The sequence below is a fragment of the Amborella trichopoda genome, chromosome 1 (assembly GCF_054954075.1).
Source record: "Amborella trichopoda isolate Santa Cruz 75 chromosome 1, AtrichopodaSantaCruz75HAP2 v2.0, whole genome shotgun sequence".
NCBI lineage: Eukaryota > Viridiplantae > Streptophyta > Magnoliopsida > Amborellales > Amborellaceae > Amborella > Amborella trichopoda.
In genome coordinates this window covers 8,891,081-8,914,213 of record NC_142336.1, presented here as the reverse complement: position 1 = coordinate 8,914,213, position 23,133 = coordinate 8,891,081, and the positions used below count along the sequence as shown (strand labels likewise).

The 23,133-nt window shown below is 34.7% G+C and overlaps 4 non-coding genes across 4 annotated transcripts; 2 read left to right on the top strand and 2 right to left on the bottom strand.

Moving 5' to 3' along the window:
* Positions 1-19,745: 19,745 nt before the first annotated feature.
* Positions 19,746-19,832, bottom strand: TRNAS-GGA (transfer RNA serine (anticodon GGA)). The gene has a single exon. It is a non-coding gene; the product is annotated as a tRNA-Ser (tRNA).
* A 1,504-nt stretch (positions 19,833-21,336) lies between these two features.
* TRNAP-UGG (transfer RNA proline (anticodon UGG)) lies at positions 21,337-21,410 on the top strand. Its single transcript has one exon. It is a non-coding gene; the product is annotated as a tRNA-Pro (tRNA).
* A 154-nt stretch (positions 21,411-21,564) lies between these two features.
* Positions 21,565-21,638, top strand: TRNAW-CCA (transfer RNA tryptophan (anticodon CCA)). Its single transcript has one exon. It is a non-coding gene; the product is annotated as a tRNA-Trp (tRNA).
* Positions 21,639-22,174: 536 nt separating this feature from the next.
* TRNAL-CAA (transfer RNA leucine (anticodon CAA)) lies at positions 22,175-22,255 on the bottom strand. The gene has a single exon. It is a non-coding gene; the product is annotated as a tRNA-Leu (tRNA).
* Positions 22,256-23,133: the final 878 nt, after the last annotated feature.

Below are 23,133 nucleotides of genomic sequence, written 5' to 3'. Positions count from 1 at the left end.
AATAATATTTTAAAATACATTACAAACCAAATTCTTTTTTTTGAGAATTTATATAATTTTTTTGAATTTTTTTTAAATACCAATCGATCACCAAAACTGCCCAAAACCGGAACCGGCCACCGACTAGTTACGATCTAACTAGGCGGTTAGCGGTTAGATCGTCTGATTTTTCTAACAATGGGTAATGCCCATTTCCATCAAGTTTTGGTTTTTTATTATTGTTTTAACTTTTTTTAATTAACAAATAACATTAAATCAGTCAATCCAGATCAAAATCGCCAATCCCAATCAATTGAGCATGCGACTAATTCAACACATTAATCCATCTTTTTAAAGCTGCCTTTGGGGGCCACTAAAAGATATTAGAACTAAAATTGGAAAATTTATGACATACCTCCTCTCCCACAATTAGGTGTCAAAAACACCCCTTTTCAAAAAGGAAAAAGTTTAAAAGGTTGCAACCTTACAGAAGTAAAGGAGCAAGGTGCACTTCAAAAATCCAATAAAAAAAGATGTTTTAAAGTTAAAAAACCTTCCAATTGATTATCTTAACCTCAAGATTTATAGATTTTAAAAAAAACAAAAGAATATCAAGTCTTAAAAATAGTGCATCTTACAATAAATTATGTAGACCATCTATTTTCAAGATTTTCATCTGTTTAACAATCTGCTCAATCTGTATTATTTTTATAATTTCAAATTCTATATTTATAGTTGAAGATGATTGTAAGGTTTCCCATACTGGAAATAAATCTTCTTGCAAAATTTAGATATTCCCTTACATGTATAGTGTAAGGCGTGCACTTTATATAAATATCGGGCAAGCTTTCTATGCTTCCCCTACAACATTAAACTTATATACTTCCCCCTTATCTAACCGTCCATTCTGAATGGAGGGCTAAGATTGCCCCAATCACAATGTCACTATTTTATTTTAAATTTTTTCTATAAACTATTTTGACACCAAAATTTGTACGTCTAATCCTTTATTAAACTCGCACTAGAGAAAAATATAAAAAAATATTTCCAGTAAAATAAAATTATGAAAATACCCTTGTAAGATTCAATGGGTATTTTGGTCATTATATTTAATCGAAACATTATTTTTAATATTTTTTACAGGTGCGCCCCAATGTGAAGATGGCACGTACTAAATTTCATATTCATACAATTTGTATAAAAAAACTAAAAATAAAATATTTTGAGACGTCGGATCTAAGATCAAATGATGAGTGGCTCCCTTGATCAAAATTTGATGGCTGGATGGTAGGGGAAGCATAAATTTTCTATGCTATATGGGAAGTATAGAAACCTTTTCCATAAAGATCACCCCTTAAAAAGATATTTTTGTGGCTATCATTATCCCCTTTAAACCTTCAAACCACATTAGAATTTGGGAAAATTACAAAAAACACCATAAAATGGACTATCTATGCAACTTAACCCTCACCCCAATCTTTTCTTTCACTTTTTTCCCCAAAACAACATTTCCTCACAAAAACCCCCCAAGGTAAATAGTTGTTACTTTTTTTATGGAAATACCCTTCCCGTACAAACCAAATCAATTTGCGCGTCCCAAGTAATGTACTGCTGGAGCGCGTCTTTGCACTGCCGAAGCACGTCTTTGTACTGTCGGAGCACGTTCTCATAATGTCGGAACGCTGTGGCTCAAACATGTATTGCCGGAGTGCACATTTAGAATGCCGGAGTGCTTGTTTATACTGCCGAAACGCTGTCCTCCATTGCCGAAGCACTATAGCTCCAGAGACTTCATTGCCGGAGCGGAATGTCGGAGCACGTCTCTGCACTACCGAAGCAAGTTCTCATAATGCCAGAGCGCTGTGGCTCAAACCTGTATTGAATTCCGGAGCACGTGTTTGTATTGCCGGAGCGTGTGTGAAAACAGGAGAGGGAAGGTCGTGTGAAAACAAACAAGCGTAGTTTAGTCTTATCTCATGCTACTTTTGGGTTGGGGGGTTATTTGCGAGGAAATGTTGTTTAGGGGGAAAAAGTGAGAGAAAAGATTTGAGTGGGGGTAAGTTGCATAGATAGTCCATTTTAGGGTGTTTTTTGTAATTTTCCCGAGGAATTTCTCATATTTCCCCTGTCAAAGTCTTCATCCTCAGGGCACGAAGCAAAGTGAATTACTTCCCCATGAAAATGAACATATCAAGAAAATTTTAGAAAGTATAACTCATAATATTCATAATTTTATGAGGGGTGACGTTTGTATAAGGTGTTAAGCTTATACTATTGATGTAAGGTGCACCTCAAAACTCTTCCGAAAATACAGTTTTGGTGCCACAAAGTGTTGCGATGATATGAAAATCTATTGTTGCCCTCGATTATGAAATTTAATGTTTCATAAATGATGACGATCAAGCAGATATATGAATACTTGAAAATCTTGAAAATGGACGGTTCAAATAATGTATAAACTATTTTTAGAATTAAAAATCCCCTTTTTTTTCTTTTCAATAAACCGAGGATAAGATGATCAATTTGAAGGTTTTTCAGCATAAAAATAACTTTCTCTAGTGGGTTTTTTAGGTGCACCTTATTTGTACAATAAAAAGTTGACATCTTTTATAAACTTTTTCCTTTTATAAGATGCGCCTTTCTAGTAAAAAAATTCACATAAGCTAAGTTATACATTATTTTAGATTAACATATACATCCAAGGACTTCCCCCCAAATTTCCCAAATAACCGAAGTGCTTCCTTTTTCTATCCAAAACAAGAAGAGAATATAATAACATTACTTCAAACAATCAATAACGTGCCATTCTCGATGAATTACACTTTTTTTTCTCCAAAATTTATCTTAAAGATTTCTAATATAGCTATCTTTGATTTGTATTTTAAACTTGAAATTATAAAAAAATAAACCTTAATTTTCACCTAATTAGAAAAAACCCTCAACTTTCATAAACCTTGTCCACACCATTTTTTCTCAGTTTTGGCATTTGTTTTACCAAAATAACCTTTACGGTAGTCGTATTATTGTAATTATTACCAATGTTAAACATTATGGTACTTTAAAGATCGTAATGCTCACTAGGTCTCTTTCTCCTTCATTTGTCACATCTCGTCAGACTTCTCCTTTAAGGTAAGAAATATTTCTCCAATTTTTTTTTTTGAGCAAGTTTCAAGAGTACTTTGTAGCATTTCAACCAATTTGAATTTTGAGCATTACAGTGTGCTTACGGTATTTAAAGTACCGAAATGCCTGGAAATTTGAGCATTACGGTATTTAAAGTACTGTAATGCTTAGCCTAGTTATTACGGTACTTGAAGTACCGTAATGCGGTAGTTAAAGTACAGTAATGCTTAGATTGGTCATTACGGTCTTAAAGTACCGTAATGCGGTAGTCATTACAATAATACGACTACCGTAAAGGCTATTTTAATCAAAAATGTCAAAATTGAGGAAAAAATAGTGTGGACGGAGTTTATGAAAGTTGAGGATTTTTTTTCAATTAGGCAAAAATTAAAATATATTTTTATAATTTCTCTAAACTAAATCATTTAAAATTCATCATAGAAGTAAATTATGTTGAATTAAACATATAAGAAGATGCATCCATTATAATGATTCTCATACACCTTTGCATGCTGGCTTAAAATCGCATAAAACCGCATAAAAACTTTAAAATGTATTTGAAAGACATCGAAACAAAGGTTTTGAAATATTTGTAAAGAAGCAAAATAGAATTTAAAAGAAAAAAAGAGACAAGTTACTTTGTTGTAAAGAAATCAAAATAAAGGTTTGAAAATATTTGTAAAGATGAAAAATAGAATTTAGGGAAATTATCAAAACCATATATTTTTTTAGATTATTAAAAATAAATTCCAAATTTCTAAAACCTCATTCATACCCTTTTTAATCAATGTTTGTATTTCTAACGAAAATACCCTTCACAGTAGTCTTAGATCCGTGAAGGCATCACGGTCAACCGAGAGCCGTGATGATCCCAACGGGTTGTAAGCCAATTTGCATTCGGTTTAAATTTTAAAGCGCCATGGCACTTAAAGTACAATGATGGGTTCTAAGCCAATTTGTATTGAGTTTAAGTTTTTGAAGCATCATGGCACTTAAAAAATCATAATAATCAAAGTAGTCATCACGGTTATCTAAGTGCCGTAATGGTTCTAATGCTGCCCCGTTGTCACAGTCCTAATAAAATCATTATGATTTAATCCCACACTAAGAACATTTGAACCCTTATGGGTTAACCGTGATGCCTTCACTAACCTAATACTTATGTAAAGGGTATTTTAGTAAAAAATACAAAAAGCGGTGAAAAGAGGTATGGATGAGGTTTTGGAAATTTTGATGTTTATTTCTAATAATCTAAAAAACTTATATTTTTTATACTTTTCCTAAAATTAAAAGAAAAAGGTAAACAATATACTTGGCTAGGCAAACCCACGCCTAGACTTAAAGCTTGGATCTGACTTATGTGACAGAGATTGTTGGAAAATTGGTGGGTGAAATGGGGGCAGAAGATGGTATGATTTTGAAAAATTAGAAGCTTGAACTCTTCGTATTTTCGCATATGCAGGAGCACTATCTCAATATGATATTTGCCCACCTTCTATTCTATATTTGATGCGCATAAGAAGGACAATTCATCTTCAGGATACAAGAAAAATAGAGATATCTCTTTGATGTTCCTAAGCTCTATGCACCTGAGCTTGGAACCCACACATTAAACACCAAAGTCTTAATAGTTTAGAGCGAGAAAGATACAAAATTGAGAGGAGAGAGAGGTTAGGCCACAGGTTTTACTCCCTAGAATTGTAGAGAATGGTGTGATGTTGAGAGGCTCAAATATATGTTTTAAGTAATTATCTTATTTGGGTAAGCGGGCCCTTATTATAGAGCACCAAGAAGCTACCCATTTAGTGTAGTGGTGGTTACATGCACCACCAATAGCTACAACTTACGTACACTTGATGGCTGATGTTATTAGCCTCCATCTCATCAACGACTAGATGACAATTGGATGTTCCACACGTATCAACGGCTAGATGACCGTTGGCTATCCCACACGAGCTGGGCTCACAAAAAGAGATTGACCCTTGAGCATGTACATATGCTCGGGCAAGGGCACCTATGTGAGCATGCGGAAGTGTAAAGTGCACCATCAAGCACCCTTGTGCCCTTGCACACGCCATCAAGCGCCCTTGTGCCCTCGCACACGTTGGCTATCCCACACGAGCTGGGCTCACAAAAAGAGATTGACCCTTGAGCATGTACATATGCTCGGGCAAGGGCACCGATGTGAGCATGCGGAAGTGTAAAGTGCACCATCAAGCACCCTTGTGCCTTTGCACATGCCATCAAGCGCCCTTGCGCCCTCGTACACGTTATCAAGTGCCCTTGCACATGCATCAAGCGCCCTTGCTCCCTCACACACGCACATGCACGTCACACGCTTAACGTACTCCACACATGCACCATTCTCTCACTTTTGTATTAAGAGTATAATGCATGGGAATGCGTGTTATTAAATACAACTCAATAAACTCTCTTCTCTTTAATGTGGGACTCAAACCCATATCTTTCTTTCTCTACAAAACAATTTAGGAAATAACCATAGAACCATATTGTTGTTTTGAAATACATACAAGTATTTTTCAAACAAAAAATACTGAGACATCTCTCTCTTCGGTCTTGAATTTCACTTGAGCTAGAGAATTTCTTGAGCTTGAAAGGAGAATTCGACCTAGGATTGGCCTAGGGCTTCATCTTGAATTGGAATGAGGCTTCGGGCTGTCTTTTTCCTATGGTTCTCTAGTTTATGGGGCTTCAATGACTATTAGAAATTTCAAAAGCTCAAGGCTTTATGACCAGGGCTATTTGAAAAAATTGGGTTTAGAGTTGAAAGGGGAAAAGGAGGATAAAATTCTAAGGTTTCTAATGTTCTATTGCATTTATCTTGAAATTGCATCGCATGGGTCTATTTATAGCTCAGAGGTTTCTAGAAACTAGTACTGACTTTCTAGAAGCCTCTGGAAGGTGGGTAGCCTTTAACGACACGATCTAGCATCACTAAGCCGCCTGTGGCTCCAGACCATGTAGAAATCATGTGGCTTCCACTTAGTGGTGGTTCAATAAGATTTGCACTCGCTTTAGGGTTCTTGTCAGTGATTTTCTATAAGGACCTACATGTTTCTAGGTTTATCCTGCTATCTAAAATAGTATTGGAAGGATTTGATATATTTGGTGGCCCAATGTTTCAAAATCTATCTACTTTCATAGAGATTCTATTTATTATATCTTCTAACTCCCTGAACTATCTTTACTTATTTTTATCATATTGTTTTAGCCCAAATAAATATAAAAAAGAGATCCTTTACTAACCCCTCTCTCTCGCCTCATGTGTTTCTCTGTCTCCCCATGAATCTCCCAAACCCCTCTCTCTCTCTCCATAGTTCTTCCAACTCTTTCTCTCTCTCCCCATCTCAATCCCAAACCCTGAACTATCTTTACTTATTTTTATCATATTGTTTTAGCCCAAATAAATATAAAAAAGACATCTTTTACTAACCCCCCTCTTTCGCCTCATGTGTTTCTCTCTCTTCCCATGAATCTCCCAAACCCCTCTCTCTCTCTCCATAGTTCTTCCAAGTCTTTCTCTCTCTCTCCATCTCAATCCCAAACCCTGAACTATCTTTACTTATTTTTATCATATTGTTTTAGCCCAAATAAATATAAAAAAGACATCTTTTACTAACCCCCCTCTTTCGCCTCATGTGTTTCTCTCTCTCCTCATGAATCTCCCAAACCCCTCTCTCTCTCTCCATAGTTCTTCCAAGTCTTTCTCTCTCTCCCCATCTCAATCCCAAATTTATAGAGAGAGGAGTTTGGGAGATTCACGAGAAGAGAAAGAAAAACACATGGAGAGAGAGGGTTAGAAAGGATGTCAGTTTTTAAATTTATTTGGGATAAAAATATGGGGTAAAAGTAGGCAAAGTTGGTTAGAAGATATAATAGATAGAATCTCTATGCTTTAAGATAGGTTTTGAAGCCTTGGGTGTATGGAGAAATGAAACCTAAAAATAGGGTCTATGGAGATATTTTCTCTTTTTTTTAGGTGTGGACTATGATTATGGTTTTCTAAGGATTATTGTACTCGTATCATCCCTAATGGTTCAGGTTAAGGATTTCTCTTGAGAACTCCCTCAACAAAAATTCAAAGGAGTGTCCACATATGGCTCTAAAATTGTTTTTGGTTTGATTTATGGCTCAAGGAGGTTTCCTTGTATGACTTTTTTAGGAAAGTAACCATAAGGGACCTGGACCTTAAAAGATCCCCAACAATCTCCCAATTTAGGGATGAAATTACATGGTGGCTTCCCTACGCCACAAGTAAAAGGCGATTGTGGACTTGAAAGCAAATGTTTGAAATGAGAACTCATTTAATGAGAAGTGGTGAAGATAATTTCAAATGTGTGACTAGTGAAAATGAAGAAATTACCTCAAAAATGCACATGAAATTATTTGAGAATATGGGCACAAGACTAAAAAGCTTAAGGCTATATGGGAAAAACCAATACAACTTGAGGGCTTCATGGGCTAACCTCTAATAGAGTGTGAAAATGGGGTTACCTTGGTTGTACAAGATATCCCCTAAGTATTTTATATTTATTTTTTGGGTAATTCAATAGGAAAAACAGGCCTTACTCCTTTTCTCAAATAGTTTAGGAGTTAGGTTCTTGAAAGTGTTTGTAGGGTAGTGTGGGAATGAAAACCACAAAGTGTTGACTAGGGCGTGGAGGTGCTATCACCATGATTCAGCCCCTTTTCCCTAAGTAAAATTGATAAATCATGGCCACCTCTTCATCACACATGTGGGTGAGATTTTTAAGCAATCACTTAGAGATTCAATATCGGAGTTATAGTCAGTACGACGGTTATACTTGCCTCATATTTTAGCAATTTTTGCGCCTAAACTATGCCCAATAATTTCTTGATCTTAAGCCCAAGCTTGAGCTTGAGAGAAGATCTCCTTTGAGCAATCCCCATCATATCAAACCATTCAATCCAAAGTTACAAATACAAACTCCTTCAAGCCACACTTCAAACTGAAAGTGGTTCTGATAATCAAACTTTTCGAGCCCCCTTCTTCCTATCTCTACTTGCCACGTTAAGAACCGAGAAAGTTCGAGTTGATTGTTCAAATTTTCCATTAAACATAGAGATCTTTGATTCCCCATTTAATGGTATATATCTCTCTCTCTCGTCCCCATTCTCTTCTTCATTTCTTGATTAAGTCTTCTTTTCCTTTTATAAACTTTGTATTTATCTTCTTTTTGCTAGATTTGCACATTTTCTTCATTTCTCTTATTTTTACCTCTTTTAATGCTCTCTCATTTGTAGTTTTTATTGTGCTACGATAGTTATATCTATTCCCATTCTTTCCCTTTGCTAATTTGTATTTATTCTTCTGTTGTGTTATTTATTATCTTTCTTTTTTTCTTTGATTAACAATATAGATCTCATCTTCTCAATAAACCTCTTTTATTTCTCATTCTCCTCATTAAGTAATCTTCATTCCTTCCTTGGGATGTATTTATTTCTAGTTAAGATCTTTGTGTTTTTTCATCTTCCTCTCTTTACTATAGTAATGTGGGGGTAGATCATTCTCCCCCATTCTCTTCTTCATTAAGTAGGCATTTCTTTTCCTTTTATAGCATGTATTCTTCTTGGCTTGTTATATCGATGTCTCTTCTTGTTTCCTCTCTCTTGCTAACATAGATTCTCTATCCTTGTTTTGATCCTTTATCTTTTCTATTCGTTAATAGTATTTTCATGCCTTGTTTCACCCATTTCATTGATGGTTTGTGATTACTCTTCTTCCACCCTTTCATTAATTTAATAATGTAGCTCACGTATTCTATATAAAGATTGTTGATTCTTCTTTATTATGTTCTTTCATTCTAATTAGGGATATTTTATTTTTACCTCTTTTCTTTCACTTTATTTTGTGATGTGAATCTCATCTCCTTCATTCCTCTCACTCTCTATCCCTCTTTTATATTAATGTTATCTTTTCCCCTTACATTTTATTCAATAGGTTAGTCATCTTCATCTTCTTGTAGCTACATCTCTCTTTCTCACCTTTTATTATCTTTTGTCAATAGTTTGTGCTTATTCATCTCTCTCCCCTCTTCCAATGCATTACTTCCTAATTCTCTCCATTTCTTTCATCCTAACTCTTTTTCTTACATCCTATCCTCTTATTTATTTTTTATATTTGGTTTTATTACTCTTGTTATACATCATTCATTGATATTAGTCTTCCACTCTCTCTCGCTCTCTCTTCCATTTCATTTATCATCATGCTATATTATTATCCTTATTTGCATTTCATTCACATATCTCTATGCCTCATTGATGAAGGCCCCATCCTCTTCCTTCTTCGCAATCATGCCCACATCGCCATGACATTATCTCTCTCCTTTATCTTATGTTACGCATGCTTAGATTAGCCATATTCTTTTGCCTCCATACTTTTTAATTTCTTATTCTCTTTACATCTAGTAGTTAGATTTTTTACTTCTGTTTATTTGTACTTTCTTAGCATTGTTGTTTATCTTTGGTTTTCTTCTTTCGTTCTCTTTTCACAGCTACTTTCTTAAAATCTTCCTCTTATCTTCAAACCTTTTTCAAAATCTTCTTGGTTGAGTTCCAAGGTTGAGATAAAGGGGAAGCCGGCTTTGTCGGTGATCCGAGAGAGATAAGATATTGGGATCTGATTTTCCTTCGGAGCATAATTTGACATGACCCATACTCTACCAACTTATATTTGTTTGCACCCGAAATCAAAGCGGGGGTATAGTCTCCTACCCTTAATTTCGAGTATAAACAGTTTCAAAAGAAGCTCAAAAACAAGTTCTTAACAAAGCTTTGATACATCTCCTTACTTCAATTTAGGTCACATGACTAGAAAGAAATTGGCGAGTACTCATAATAACATCCTAAAAGAGAAAATCCCTCTCAAGAATAGAAGAGAAAAAAACATATATGGAAGTTCATCGTCATCATTATCAAAGCCATTCTCCAACTAATTGGGGTCGCTACATAAATCCTGATTCGCCATTACGCTCTATTAAGGGTCATACTCTCAGTGAGGCCATAAGTCATCATATCTTTTCTCACTACTTCTAATCATGTCTTTTAGGCAAACACTTTGTCCTTTTTTAGCTATCCACTTGAACTAACTCATACCTCCTAACAAGTGTTGTACTAGATATACACCATACATAGCCAACCTACCCAAATCTACCTTCAAAAAAAAAAAATGGAAGATTAGAAATATAACCTTCCAATTGAACTTGAATGAGATAGAGCCAATTTAGCATTATGTGGATAGAGTCATTATGTGGATAGAGAGACTACTAGTAAGGCTTACTATAAATGATGTATCAATAGAGAATTTTTTCATAGATATTAGTACAGCGAGTGGTTTCTTGCACAAACCCCCAATAATTCAGCAAAAAAAAAAAAAAAGCTTTGATGATTTTTCTACAATGCCAAAATCACTGGTTATTCGTTTTCTGAAGATATTTTAAGGAGTATTTGACAGTAAATATAAAATATCCCCATACAATAGAAATTGGGCGGTAGATGCTTGGTTTTCATAGCACAGTGTCTCAAGTTTCATTCCTATGTAACCTTGTAAAAAAAATCTCCTCTTACATCATATTAGTATATGCTTGTCTTATTAATAAAAAATTCCGCTAACCAATCATTGATAACATTTATATAGTGTAAAAATTATTTACTACCATGTGTTACTTGCTTAAATTTAAGAAGTAATTGATAGTCACATATAACTAACTCGTTGCAAAATTGAAAGCAAAATATTTTGATAGAGCTGCTCCCCTATCAAAATAAGTAAACTTCACCTCAAAACTCACCGAAAATTCCAGCTTTGGAAACAAAAAACCTTCAAATTGATCATCTCAACTTTGACAATTATGGTTACGGAAAAAATTTAGAATTTCATGCCCTTAAAATAGTGTATATTTTAACAACTTATCTAGATGATCCATTTCGCCCTAAAAAATAATATTTATGGATCCATAAGATCGGTTTTGAGCTTCAAAGTTCATAGTGGGTGTTGGAAACTAATTTTAGAGCTATCATGGAGATTTTTGTACCCAAAGTGCTTTTCGTATGAGGATTCAAGGTGAAGCCATACTTTGTTTTCATAAAAGCCTAGGCCTTATAGAAACTGCACCCAAATATAAATGACTACAAGCTTATCCTTTCATCAAATCAAATTAGCGAAAGGTATGCATTCATAAGCCCATGTTAGAGTTTCAATAAGTTCTTACCATTATATTGGCTAGAAATTGAAAACCATGAGTACAATAGCCCAAATCAGATGCCTAAATTGGAATATCCATGCCAAGTTAAAACACTATACTATTGAAGAAAAAGCTTATAATATCTGCCATAATGTTTAGAAATATAAAAATATTTGTTCTTCTTAATTATAAGGGCTTTTTATGGAACAAGGCTTACTATATTCTATTTTTAAGACATTGGACTTGTCGAAAATGTACTTTTGGCTTTGGCTCCCCTCCTTCTTGTAAAGGGGCAATTGGACTATTTTAGCCCTCTTTTAAAAATAAATTCCTAGTCACAATTTTTTCTCATCTTACACATTTTTTCTCGTAATTTCTTCCCACCCCTTTGCCCATCTCTCTAAAAGCCTAATTTTTTAAGCTCTTCTCTCTTGCTTTGTGTAAAACCCCCTCATTTTTCACCTCACATTCTCTCTCTAAACACCAAACATGCTCTTCTCAACTATTACATTATCTCTTCAGAAACCCAACCCAATTTTGTCTCATCTAGTATCCTCCCTCTAAAAATCTAATCTCATGTTTACCTCTAATCACATTCTCTCTCTAAAAACTTAACCTATTTTTTGCCTTCTTCATATTCTCTCTTTAGAAACCCAATCTCATTTTTGCTCCCACTCACATTCTCTCTCAACCCCAAGCCCAACCCCATTATCGCCTCTTTTCATATTTTTTAGAGAGAGAATGTTACAAAATTATAAAGAAAGACGGATGCCACAACACCGGAATAATCCGCTTCTCAATTAGTGTAACAATATCACACTAGCCAAAGACTCAACCAAATCGAAAGAAGAAGAAGAACCAAAATGAAGTGGAAGAAAAACTAATCTTTCATTCAAAGATGAAAAATGGGGTACACAAAAGCATTATAATCTTGACACCCAAGATTAACCTTAACACATGTAATCCAATTTTTTCACCACACACCTCTCTTTAAATAGAAGCACTTACAAACTGTATTTACTACAATAACCCCCCTCACAACAATAACTACTAACCACCTAATAGTTCTATAACTTCTTATTACACAAAACTACAAATTATAACCTCACTACATCACTCATAATAAAATAAAATAAAGAATAATATAATTTTTAGAAAACGCACTTTAACAATTTTAACACTCCATCTTAAAGTGATTTTCTAGAAATGAGACTATGCATACGCGATCATTTGCATCATTTCCTGAAATTGAAAATCCGGCCATTTGGCGGGCCAAAGATTCTTGTGAAGTGAGAAGATTCTCAAACTCTACCAAGGATGGCTGCCTAGCCCACCCTTGAATAGAAATAATATAGGGAATGTACTCCCACTTTAAACCACGAATGATGTGTCGCTTCATTCGAGCCTCTGAAATAGGTTCTTCCGGATCAAAACAATAAATCTCCGAACAAAGATTCTTGATCTTTAAGAATAATTGAGAAATTGAAATATTACCTTGAGTTGAGTTAGCCAACTCATTCTCCAGCAATTGTAATCGAGCCACAACTTTTTTATTGAATAACTTATCAAGAGTAGTCCAAATATCACTAGCTGATTTGCAATTCACAATATGATCAAATAGATTATGAGAAATAGATATCTTCAAGATGGATTCTACCTTTGCATTTGTTACCTTCCATTTTTTTAATGCGTAAGCATGATACAGTAGCATCCATATCATTCTTACTGACAACTTCCCATAAGTCTTCACCAACAAGATAAGACCCCATACATGAGCTCCATATCTTATAATTTGATTGTTGAGCAACTAAATTCCGAATCCATCTTAAGAAAAAATCGATCTTCTTCACCACTGGAGTCAAGACAACATCACCACCACCTTTGTGGCTCTGATACCATGTAGAGAAAGACGGATGCCACAACACTATAACAATCCGCTTCTCAATTAGTGTAACAATGTCATATTAGCCCAAGACTCAACCAAATAGAAAGAAGATGAAGAACCAAAATGAGGTGAAAGAAAAACTAATCTTTCATTCAAATATGAAAAATGGAGTACACAAAAGCATTACAATCTTGACACCCAAGATTAACTTTAACACAAGTGACCCAATTTTCTTACCACACACCTTTATTTAAATAGAGGCACTTGCAACCGTATTTACTACAATAACTTCCCACTCACAACAATAACCACTAACTTACAATAATAACTACTAACCATCTAGTAGTTTCATAACTTCTTATTACACAAAACTACAAATTATAACCTCACTACATCACTCATAATAATTTCTAGAAAATACATTTTAACCATTTTAACAAAATGTGAGAGAAGGGAAGAATGCTTTGATTTTCCAAATAGAGGATGTGAGGGGAGGGAAGAAGAAACCATGGGAAAAAATGAGAGATGAGAAGCTTTAAGATTTTATTTTTATAACAAGGGTAAATCGGTCTATTTACCTCTATAAAAAGTGGGAGAGCCAAATTCAAAAACAAAATCTCATGAGGACTCACTAGGTTATTCATATCCAAGATATTTATATAGGAAAAAGTTTATATAGAGCCCAGGCTCTAAACAATCAAATTAGAGTGCACCTCAAAAATTTCATTAGAAGAGGCTGTTTTCACACTCAAATATCCTCAAATTGATCATCTCGATATCAAGTTGCATGTACATGATGAAAAAAATGGATTTCAAGTTTTGGAAATAGTGCATTTTGTAATATACTTTTCTACCATGAATTTTCAAGATTTTCAAGTTTTCATAGATCTGCTCAATCTATACTATTTTTTAAACTTTAATTTTTATAATTAGAGATAAAAAAATATTTTAAGGTTATCACAAAGATTTTCAGTATTGAAACCACATTTATCTACACTATTTGAAGGTGCGCTCTACTTTGATTATTTAGAGCCTTGGCTTTATACAAACTGCACCCATTTATATAAGGAAATTATTTCATGCGGTCTAGACCGCAGAACTATATATGCTATCCAAAAGGTGTAAAGCATCCATCTTAAGTATAGATGCAGGTAGGTGTTCCATCTAAAAACAATGGAAGCTAACGATCGAAATGTTTTCTTACTAGAATTATTATTTCTAATTTTTAAAATTTACTTCTTTTTTATATTCGTGATCTCCATGTTAGAGATTCCATGTCCTTAAAAATTAAGTCAAAAAATTGACCTAAAAATATCTTTATTAATAGGGCATGCATTACATATGTGGGCTTGGCCCCATAGAAACCGGGTCCTTTATCTAAATAGTCCCAAATGAGCCATAAAAGAAAATTCTTAAAAGGCTTTTTTCCTAAAAAGCCCTTTGCTATTCCCAAATGACCCATAAAAGAAAATTCTTACAAGGCTTTTTTCCTAAAAAGCCCTTTGCTATATGTATGTCTATAGTGAATTGGAACATTCTTTCCAAATTTTGACGAGTTGGGGTCTCGTGACCAATATACAAAAAAAGAAAAGAAACTTAAATTCACAAAAGAACAAATAACAAAAGACAATGAAGAATCAACACAAACATATATGTATACAATGAAACTATGGAAAACCACAAAAGACAAAAGGAATCCATTTTTCAAGTGTATTGAGTTTGATACAATGAAGATTAGGTGGGAATCCATGGGTTGTTATGCATTTTTGTGGATTTGAGGTCACTCCAAAGAAAGAGAGAATAGCAAGTTGTTGTTTTTCAACAAAACATGCAGCAAGTATGTATATATTATGAAAAATGATCTCTCTCTCTCTCTCTCTCTCTCTCTCTCTCTCTCTCTCTCTCTCTCTCTCTCTCTCTCTCTCTCTCTCTCTCTCTCTCTCTCTCTCTCTCTCTCTCTCTCGTGCAAGGGATTTTGAAGTGATAGTGGTAGTGACCACTATTATAAAGCATCTACCCCTGTCAGGTTTTCTAAAAGGACAAGGCCCTCTTGAGTTAACTTATTCACTCATTTAAATGAGTCCTCCGTCCAAAATTTATTTTAGAGATGGGTTTCGATTTAAAATGCGAGAGAATTAAAATCTCTCAAACATCAAAAATAGGAAGTAAAAAACTTTTAACACCGTCGATTTAGTATTTTTTGGGGCTACCATTTTTGTAATGGAAAGAGTTTATATAAGGTGTCAACCTTATACTGTACAAATAAAGTGCACCTCAAATCTCATCAGAAAAGGTTGTCGTCGTTAGACAACCCTCCAATTGATCACCTCTACTTCGGTATGTATGAATTATCATCATAGTTTTTTCTCAATTTAATTGGGATCGGCAACACGAATCATAATCCGTCATTCTACTTTATTTAAGGTCATACCCTCAGTGAGACCATAAGTCTCCAAATTTTTTCGGACTACTTCCAACTACGTCTTTTTGGGTCTAACCCTTGTCATTTTCAATCCTTCCACTTGAACTAACTTCAATATGTATGAATATAAAAGAAAAATTGAATTTCAAGTATTAATAATAATACATCTTGTAACGCATTATATAAATCGTCCATTATCAAGATATTTAAGGGTTCATAGATTTACTAGATCTGTCAATATTTTTGGATGAAAGAAAGACTTATGTGATCTTTTGCCAGAGAAATATAATTTTATTATTATTAATAATAATAATAATCACCCCTTATGTTTTGGCAACAAGATCACTCATAGATGGTCTTATTACAAACAATAGATCTTCCAAAATAAAATTGCATAATAATAAAACACAACTACTTGATGTCATTCATACAACCTAATATTATGCTTGAGAATATAAAACAAAAGAAAAGATGCCGGAGATTACCTCAACTGGGCTTTATACACCCCACACCGAGTCACCACATTCAATGGCGCGGGATCTGCGGTCTAGCTTCAATCTCGAACCCTGAAAGCTAATTTCAGCCAAACTAAATAACCACCCCTAAAATCTCTACCAAACCCTAACCCCCAAAAATAACTCTAGGCTTCCCTCTGATTTCTTACCCTAGTTTCTTCTTAGGTCTAGAGAGGAGAGAGATAACTACCTAGGGTTGGGCGTGCCCCTCTAAAAGAGGGAGAGAGAGAGAGAGAGGTGAGAGAGAGATTATGGGGGAAAGAGGTTGTCTAGAGATAGGAAATAAAATCCCCTTTTATGGTGTAAAGTTAAGTTTAGGGTTTCTTAGGATTTTCTCATAGTTTGCCTCTTTAATGAGATTGAATCTAGACCGTTGATCAAGATGACTTGTGGGGTGAGAGATCTGAGCCATCTATTCCATAGTTAAGTCATCAACATTATGGAAGGTGCTTGGACCATTATCCCCCTTTTCTTAAACCATTTTTCCATCAATATATTTAAATAAAATAAATATCATGCATTCCATAAAATTGCATGATCTATCTCACATATTCCATAAGGATATATCAAATACTATCAAGAAAATAAATACTACCAAATATAAATAAGATGAGGTCAATATTTACTATCTATTCAAATTGACCATATCCCTTTAAAGCAAATTTGCTATAAAACAAAATAAGTCATAGTCAATATTTCCCTTCCAAGATTTGACCAAATGCCACAAATCAAAGTTACTATAACTTAAAGACTTGAACACAAAGAAAATAAAAAGAATCCAAAGGGGTGGGGTGCGCCACCCCTATGTGGCACATGTAGGCCCCCACCCACATGCCACACGGTGGGCGCATGTGCACTTTGGGCCCCCCATGAAAGTTTATGAATAGTTCTAAATTTCAATAAAATAAATTAATATATATTTGAATTTTTACAACTTTGTAAAATCAATAACTGTATTTTGATAAATCCAAAAATCGTAAATAAAATATTGAGAGATTCATAAAAATTCAAATAATAAAACTAAAATCATTTCAATAATAAAATGAACACAATTTAATTAATATGATGGAAAAAAGATTCATATGGTTTTAGGAATCCAATATGTAATTACAGGTACTCCACATTCAACTGTGGACTACAGACCACACTAGCTTTATCGAACCGACCCAGTGTTTCACAGGACCTACAATCCAAGCAGGGGCTCATTAGTGGGTCACCAAAGTCAGGTCCATGAATTAAGGGGTCGCAATCCCAATCTGTGGATTACTGGTTCTCCCCTAGAGACGAGTCAAGGTCACCATGACCTGATGCGACCACAGCTCTATGACACATAGGGGTATCTCTAGCACATGCATACGCTTCACCCAAAGGTGGATATCTAGCTTTCTCGAACGATCTATCGATATGCATGTCGTGTGATGGAACTTGGATGAGGTTGAACATGGAACACGGATGAGGTTTTCACGTTCAACTAATGAATAAGTAACCTTTTTTTGAATGGCAGTCCCAAAGAAACGTACTTCTATGTCAAAAAAGCATATTCGTAGAAATTATTGGAAGAGAAAGGGATATAAAGCCGCTGTAAAAGCTTTTTCTTTAGGTAAATCTGTTTCTACCGGGCATTCAAAAAGTTTTTTTGTGCAACAAATAACAACAAAAACAAACAAATAATAAACCCTTGGAATCATCTGAATCAACATGGTTCAATGAATGAATTCCATGATTTATAGGATAAATAATTCGGATCTAATGAATATGTTTAAACGCATCATTATAGTAGATGGACTTGTATGTTTTAATATCTAGAATAAGAATTCTTACGTCTAATCTAATGGGCCCTAATCTTAGAATCTTATGTTAGAAGGAGCACTTGTTTCTTTTGTTTGAAACATAAAATTGAAAAAAAAAGAGAAGAGATTGGTAAAATGCCCCATCGTTACCCAGCAGATAGAGTACATTACATAGTAAGTTTTAGGGATTGCCACTTATCCATTCAGTGACTTTGGCACTTGACGTTCCCAAAATGGGTACTATCGGATCGGGTGAATTAGATAATAGACGTCTGTTGGCATTCCAGCCTTCCTTCTCCTTCCAGGGCCTATCCGAAAGAGAATTCAGCGCCTCTTGGTCGTGAATATCTGAATAGGACAAACCGGCCTACGTTGATATCTTTGCTTTGCTTCGGAACAAAACAATTAGAATTAGGCTTGGTCAACTGGAATGTGTATTATCCATATAGGAGATATTCCAATTGAGAAGATCTATCGACCTGAGACGAAGAGAAAGGTCTATCTATTTGATTTAGTTATTCAGTTAAACCAATGATTCGTTATTAGAGCAGATAGCAACAACCATTTCATCAGACATGCGTATTTTTTCTTTTCCAATAGATTTATTTCATTAACGGAAATTGTTTGATGTAGTGAGTAATAGGTTCTGGTTGTTCGCCGTTCAAGAAATCTTGTTTAGGCAGTTCATACCATCCATACATAGTTTTTTGATCTAAGATTTTAATTGTTCCATGTTTCAGCAGTAGCATATTGTTCCGTGGAGCTAAGGTCCAAAATATGTATATAGGATAGGTATGGGTACAAAGACAAATGGGTACTGGGACAAAAACTGGAGAAGTATCTCCCTTTTTTTCTGTCGGGTAAGGTAAGTAAAAGGGAAAAGATTCGAAGTTTCTTTCGCCCATGACAAGAAAAACTCTGGAATTTGAGATTCATACGAATGAAAATATGACAAGACAATAAAAAATAAATAAAGAATGAAAGAGTAAGAAATGATACATACGATACAATGAAAATTCATATTCTTTCTTCTTTTTTTTTTATTCTATTTTTCTTTTTTATTATAGTAGTCTAAGTCTAGTATACAATTGGGAGGATCAATAGAGATATTTATTGATCTTTTCTTTTCTCAATATCACGAATAAAATCCAAGAATCATTCGTTTGATGGAACAGGGAGATAGGATCTGAGAAGAAACTGGTAGCGAGAGAAGGGCTCCTTGACAGTTTTTTAATAAATTTCATCTGATTGATGAGGCATAAGACAATTCATGAATCAGATGTAGGAATAGGAAGCAATAACTAAATCGAGAAAGCATGCATTTGGTCTGTCCTGTGGGATCTATATCTTTGAAACCCGATATTTTGGAAGGGACAGTGGGCGAGTAATCGTCCATACATAAATGAATCAAATAATAGATAGTAAATGAATCGGTTTTAAAATCAATGAATTATTAATCGTAGAATATTATTCCCGTCAGACTTAAATCTAAAATTAAGAAATAAGAAAGCTTCGGACAATTTTGCCACTTTCTTTTTTCGATGAAAAAAAAAAAAAAAGATCTATCTAAGGCTAAGGGGTCTGATCCAGATTTTTCTCCTATTCACCCATAACATAAGACATAATTGGATCACTCATTCCTTGTCCGCTCTTTCCCCATTCTTTTCCGTACCACAGCCAGGCCGCAGTAAAAGTAAGGAATGGAAAATTTCTATATATGTAAAGGAAATGTATTACTTGTTGGAATAATGCTATCGACTGGCATTTGATACATTGCCGTCGGTAATGTTGGTAAATTAGGTGACGGTACGGAAAAAGAGGGATTCAAACCCTCGGTAAACAAAAGCCTACATAGCAGTTCCAATGCTACGCCTTGAACCACTCGGCCATCTCTCCTACGAAATCTTATGATTATGGCTCAGGAACCAAGTGAATTGCGAGTCACTCTTGCAGTACAAGTCCGACCAATCTATTATTATTAGTAGAATTAGAATATTCTAATTTATTAGTAGAATTAGAATATTCTAATTATTAGAAAATAAAAATTTTCGTTAAGGAAAGATCTTCCCTTCGAGGCTCAAGGGATAAAAAACATTTTTTTCCGGTCCGGTTGGATCAAAAAAAATTCTCGAGCTATCAGAGAAAATTCTTTAGATTCTTCAACTTCGATGAAATTGAAATAAAAATAATAAAATAAAAATATAGAGTATGATATACTACTCAATTTGATTGAATAAAATTTGAATATTGTTCAATTTGAATATTGAAATTCAATCCAATCTGAGTCGAAGATTTCCTATCTATCCTTGTTCAAAAGAACCCAATTGAGTGAAAGGTCCACCTTTTTTGTTTTGTTTTATTTGAAAATTTGTTTGTTTTTATGTCATGTCATTTCGTACTATACAATTCCTTTGTTTGTGGGATCAGTTTCCCCGAGGGGAAATGAGAATAATTATAAAGTAAAGTGGATTTGCTAAATATGCCTAGATCTCGGATAAATGGCAATTTTATCGATAAGACCTCTTCAATTGCGAATAGCTCATGAAGTACAGTCCGTGTTGAAAATTCAAAACGGATAAGAAAAGAAAGAACTACAATGGATTGAAAACTTATTCTTAGGTATTATATTAGGTAAATAAATTCATTGCAAAACGTTTCTTGAGAATGTCCAATACCCGTTTGACATCCTCTACACGAAAATGTTGAATTTTCCTAAGATCTTCTTGACTCTTACTCAAAAGGTCCAATAATGTATTCTTTCAATGAAACTTTTCATAAAATAGCACCATTTATAGATTAATCGAGTACTTCTTCTTTTGGATATTTGCCAAATAGGTTTCTGTGATTCCGATCTTTTATCACTATAACTTGTCTCATTAGGACTGCTATTCATATCTATAGTTAGGAAATTTGTTTTCTTGTCTCTTGTGATCCTGATCCTTTCTATTTGATCTCTGATTGTGGTTGTCTTATCAGACAGATCCTTTCTTTTTCTTTCTGTCAGTGAAGAATTTGTCCAATCCATCGATCCAGTTCTAATAGGTGATTTTCTAATAGGTGATTCAGAAATTGTCTTATTATTACTTATGGAATCTTTCCTATTTTCACTTCCATCATAGACTCTCTTTAGTCCGAATAAGAAAACGGGATTTGCTTTTGTAAGTTCTTTCATTACTCCTTTTATAAATAGAACTCTTTTGGTAACCCATATTTTTTTTTCTTTTAAAATTCTTACAAATAAAAACCATTTCTTTTTCCTTTTTTAAACTTTTTTTCAAGTTCTTTATGAATGGGCTCAAAAAAGGAAGGTCCCTTTCGGGCAGGACCAAAGGGTAGGTCAGTTTCCATTCCCCAGACTATTAAAAAACAAGAATTACAATGACACTGTACAACAATTGAAAGGGATGTAGCGCAGCTTGGTAGCGCGTTTGTTTTGGGTACAAAATGTCACGGGTTCAAATCCTGTCATCCCTACCTATTACTTCTCTTATGGGCAGTAACGAGGGATCAATTGGAAATCACTTAGAATTAGACAGAATCCTTAATGAGACTATATATATATACATGCTAAATTAGGGATACAAAAAGAACCCTTTTCTTTTTCAACTATATCTACTGTCGTGAGAAAGCGCTCTTAGTTCAGTTCGATAGAACGTGGGTCTCCAAAACCCGATGTCGTAGGTTCAAATCCTACAGAGCGTGGTTCCTTTCTTCTTGTACTGAATCACAGTAACTTGAAACTGAAACCATCAATGAAATTAAACCTACTCCTGGGTATGGAGTAGGTAAAAAAAGTGAATCTTACTCAATCAAAGATCCAACTGATCCTCGCGTCTGTATTGTAAATATGCAGTTACAAATAATCCGGCCAAAGTAATAGGAATTAGACCTAACACGATTCCAAATGGAAAAACTTCAATCATTTCAATTTGTTTGAAAGGGGAGAAAGAGAGAGGTAATATCTATCCCTAAATATTACTTCGAATCACCCATGAATCTCAATGACCAAGAATTGGCAATTGACACTGAAAGAAGTAATTGATTGAGTGGTTAGCAGATAATCCAAGGAGTTCTATTGTAAATTACTTGGATCTGGAAAAGGGAGGGTAGACTCCATCGATCTTTCATGCTTGAACCATACCATAGTATAAAACAGAAATAAGATCCCTAGGAGTATAAAACGAGAAATACGAGATATGTTTCTGTTATTGAACTGCTCATTCAATGAGCATTCTCAATGCCTTGAAGAGGACTCGAACCTCCACGCTATTTAGCACGAGATTTTGAGTCTCGCGTGTCTACCATTTCACCATCAAGGCATCTTGAAAGTGAATCGTATTCCACGAATATGATATCTATCTAGTGTGATATATGGAATAAGTGACAAAGATGGAGTTTTGGAGTATTTCTATCGATCGGTCATGTCATATAGGCCCTAGTCGGACATCAAATTGCTTGGATTTGATCTAAGATTTCAATTGTTCCATGTTTCAGCAGTAGCATATTGTTCCGTGGAGCTAAGGTCCAAAATATGGAATAAACGAGTGTTTCCACGACTCTACCACCCAGTCAATTCCACTTAATCCCTATTTCATGGCCACATATCTTTTCTTTCCAGCTAAGGAATGGGAAATCTTTCTCCTGTTACATGAATCAAATGTTTCATTTCATCCGGGAAAAGCCATCTCTTTCTCAACAATGTCTTTGCCATTTGATCCAATAGCATTCCGTTAGATAGGAACAGATTTGATAAATACTGATAACTCTCGGATGGCGTATTAGAACGGAAAGATCCATTAGATAATGAACTATTGGTGCTAAGCCATCTCTGGCGATGAATCAACAATTCGAAGTGCTTTTCTTGCGTATTCTTGATCAACCAGCGTTCATATATAGATGTAGGAGAATGTGTTTGGGAAGTAATAAGCCCCTTTGACATCTCTTCATCTGTAAAGAATTCTCGATGTGCAAACACAGAGACAAAGGGCTGATCTTTGAATAGGAAAAAGAATGGATTTGCGGGGTCCCAAACATCACACACAATGGTCACACAGTCCCTCGGCTCACTCATCTAGGCATAAGCTTCAACCTCATTAAAGGCTAACCCAAAATCCTTATCGGTTAATTCATTATGCCCAGGTACCTTAGGTTTTCCAACCGACTGGCCTAGATCGATAAGCACGGTCCGGTATAAGCA